This window comes from Mastomys coucha, unplaced genomic scaffold (assembly GCF_008632895.1).
Source record: "Mastomys coucha isolate ucsf_1 unplaced genomic scaffold, UCSF_Mcou_1 pScaffold15, whole genome shotgun sequence".
NCBI lineage: Eukaryota > Metazoa > Chordata > Mammalia > Rodentia > Muridae > Mastomys > Mastomys coucha.
Genome location: NW_022196897.1, coordinates 15,677,419 through 15,681,672, shown reverse-complemented (window position 1 = coordinate 15,681,672; position 4,254 = coordinate 15,677,419).

Genomic DNA, 4,254 nt, shown 5'->3' with positions numbered 1-4,254 from the left:
CCAAAAGAACTGGAATCTCGGGCAGCTGTGTGTTGCCTGAAGTGGGTAATGGGAACCAAACTGAAGACCTCTGGAGGAGCAGGAAGTGCTCTAACCACTGGTCTACCTCTCCAGCTCCATGCTAGAACTTAAAAATCCTTTTCTCTCATAAGCTATGTTAAAACAAAACAAAGCAAAGCAAAGCAAACCCCTATCCAGTTCAACAAATTGCCAGTGTGTGGAAGCTCATGAATGAGAGCTGGCCAAGTACTGATGAGGTAAGGCCTCTCTCCAGGCCCCTGGACCAGTTCCCATCAGCATCCCCATGTCTTCCCTTTAGGGACTGCTGCCCCGTCTTAGCGCTGCTGCCTGTCAGAACACAGTGCACACAGTGAAGTTCACCAACTTCAGATTCTCCCATGTGGCTGGGTGTGACTCTTGTGGCTCCTTAGCCCCTTTGCTCTCGGATCCTTCCAATGCCTGTGACAATAGAAAAGATTAGCGAGTCTGCCCACCTTGACCAGCTGACGTCATATGCTGGGAGAGTTTGGGGAGATGGCTTTGAGAACTGTGGGAAATAGCAGGAAGGAAGAGCTGAGACTGAGTCAGACAAGAGTCTATGCTGAGGGACAGGAGATTAGCAGGACATATGGAGGGATCTGGTCACTGCAACCACAGACTCCATCAAGTCAGAGGCCTCTGAGGAGCTACAGCGCCCCTCCTCCAACAAAGTTATTCAGGGAATGTGTTCTATGCAAGAAGGATGCAGACCCCAGGATGGCTCCTGGGATGTGACAGAGGGCCATCTTTTGTTGCCCTCCAGAGATGAAGGGCCCCTTGTATGACTCAGCCCTTAGTATTTTTAAGCTGACTCCAGTGGGGGTGGGGGTGTAGAAACCACAGTTTCTACAAGCTGTGCTAATTACCCTGTGGCCAAGGTGGGGCCACAGGACCACATCAATCAGCCCTCCTCCATCTTAATGATAGCCAGTATGGAATCTAAAGGTGGCTGCCCTGTTCTCCTTCAGGGACAGCACAGCATCCCTGGCTGTGCTGGCTCAGAACATTCAATACCAGCATTTTGCACTGTACGTGGTGGCCTCGTGCCACACAACAAGCAGCAAGCACTTCCTCAGACACCTCAGCCCAAGACTATGACACACAAGAACACTGTAGAGGTCCCAGTGAGTTTTTAAAGTACTTACTTGTTGGTTGTGTTTGCGAGTGTATATACACTTGAGGTCAGAGAACAATCTTGGCAAATTAGTTGTCTTCTTCCTCCACGTGGGACCCGGGGAGAGAGCCCAGATCCCCGGCCATAGAGGCTTTTGCAGGCTGAGCCCTCTCCCTACCCAAACTGCAGTGTTTATCACTAGCAATGTGCAACGCTTTCTGTTCTTATGGAAACGTGATGGCTTCGTTATGGAAAACAAAGATTTACCGTATTTCCTGTCCCTCACCGTGAGTACCAATTTAGTATATCTGTGGATTGTAATGTGTTAGAATGTTTGATCCAAAAACTGCTGTTTGAATTGCTGACTTGAGTTTCAATTTTTATTTTATTTTATTTTTTTTAGATTGTTAAATGATTTTGGCATGGGATAAGGACGGAACTGCCAACAATCTTCTAAATGGCTGTAAACACACTCCTGCTTTTAAAAAACTATAATGTTATACGAAACAGCACTTCTCAGCCTTGATGGTTATAAAATCAAACTTTCAGTCAAGTCTGCAAAGCACAGGAAATACTGTCTTACCAACTACTCAGACAAGACTTAATCTTCACACAAAAATATAAGTATATTCATCTCATTCACGTGCAAATTTGCTTTTTGCCTTTAATAAATGGTAAAGTTATATTAAAGCAAAGAATTGTTTGCAAATAAATTTATTTATGACATTATCAGTAAATATTTTATCTTTCTACTTATGAGATAGAGTGGGAGGAGAGTGGACAGGAGTGGAAAATGTTGAAGAAACTTCCTCTATAGCATGCCTACTTTCCTCTACAACATGGCTACTCTCAAGCAAGCCCCACTGGCCACAGAGAGGGTAATTTGAAAGTGATATGTTCCCCCATAAGTTTATTTATCTGAACACTTGGTCCCAGTTGGTGTCACTGTTTGGGGAGATTCTGGAGCCTTTCAATGTGGAGCCGTGCTGAAGGAAGTCTGCTCCCTGGCTGTGGGCTGTGAAGGCTTTAAGAGCTTCTAGCCTTGTTTCATCTCCAGTTCACTGTTTTCTGCCTGTGGTTAGACATGTGACCTCTTAGTTTCCACTCTGGCCACTCGCTGCCATACTTTCTGGCCCTTATGAACTCCCCTTCTGGAACTGTAAGCCAGAATAAAGTCTTCCTTCTATAAGTTGCTTTTGGTCATGATGTTTTACCACAGCAACAAAAAGTAACTGTAACGTGTCTTTATACACAAAAGAATCAGCACAGGGCAGAGCCCAAGGGCTGGCCGTGTGTGCCCACACCTAAAGGGCCACCCCAAACCAATGTACCGTAATCAGCCACTTCATAAGTATACAGTGATCCAGCAAAGACCCACTAAGACACTGAAAGGCTAGGTATATTGACATGAAACGTGTGAGGTATATGTGAACAGATGCTAAGACTTTACTAAGTAGTACAAAACAAGAACAAAGAAGAAGGTGATTCCTCACAGGAAGACACACTAAACATAAACCTGTCCTTTCCCTACCTAAACTCAACCCTGCTGACTAGAATCCCACTAACATTCCTCAGAGTGGTGGGTACATACACGTGCACGTGTGTGTGTGTGTGTGTGTGTATGTACATGTACACCTGTGTATGTGTGTGTACATGCACACCTGTGTATGTGTGTGTGTGTACATGCACACCTGTGTGTATGTACATGCACATCTGTGTATGTGTATGTACATGCACACCCGTATGTATGTGTGTGTACATGCACACCTGTGTGTGTGTGCATGCACACCTGTGTATGCGTGTATACATGCACACCTGTGTGTATGTGTGTACATGCACACCTGTGTATGTGTGTGTACATGCACACCTGTGTGTGTATGTGTGTACATGCACACCTCTGTTAGTGTGTGTGTGTGTGTGTGTGTTTGGAGGCCAGAGGTATTGGATCCCCTGGAGCTGGATTTATAGGCAGTTATGAGCCACCTAATTCAATGCTGGCATCTGAACTCTGGAAGAGCAGTATTTGCTTCTAACCACCCAGCCATCTCTCCAGCTCTTTTGAAATTATTCCTGGTGAAGTCATTGTTTGTGAGAAGAAATAGGTACACTTTAGAAATAATGTTACTTAATCATCTCTCTCCCTCTTCCTCTTCTCCTCTTGTCTTTTCTCATGGAGGCCAGACTAGCACTGAACCCATTGTATAGTCAAGAATGACAAGTCTTGATCCTCCTGCCTCAGCCTCCCCAGAGCTGGGATTACAGGTGTGCACTACTGTGCCCAGTTTACAGGCTGTGGGAATTAGACCCAGGACTTCATGTGTGCTAGGCAAGCACTCTACCACCTGAACCACACCCCAGACTGAACAGCACTCCCTGCTACTTGCACCTTCCATGAAACAAAGCAGAGCCCATAAATATGACCCAAGGGACTGTGGGGTCTTCCCTGTTGATAAACTGGAAAGAAAGGCATATTTTGTAAGTCTTGCAGGACAAATGACTTGTGATTTGGAGAGAGAAAGTTGTAGGAAGAACTGGATTCTTCTTCCTTCCTCACACCAGTACATCAGAAGATCAGACCTTCACACAAGAAACCACAGAAGTGTAGGGCAGAACCACATGCAGATTCATAATGCAGTCTTATAATGAAACAATATTCTACATGCCACACACCAACTGCCATGTCAGAAAAGATTTAATGCCTTGACCTCACACAACTGTGTGTGTGTGTATATGTACATGTGTATGTGTATACATGTGTATGTAAAAGTCAGAAAGATAGACACTGAGTATCTTTCTTAATCTCTTTTCATCTGCTTGAGATTTTTTTTTCTGAATAGAGATTTTACCAATTGTCTTAGTTAGGGTTTTACTGCTGTGAACAGACACCATGACCAAGACAAGTCTTATGACAACATTTAATTGGGGATGGATTACAGGTTCAGAGTCCCAGTCCACTATCATCAAAGCAGGAATATGGCAGTGTCCAGGCAGACATGATACAGGAGGAGCTGAAGATGTTTCATCTTCATCTTCATCTGAAGGCAGCTAGCAGAATACTGGCTACCATGTGGTTAGGAGGGTTTCCACACCCCCCCCCCCCC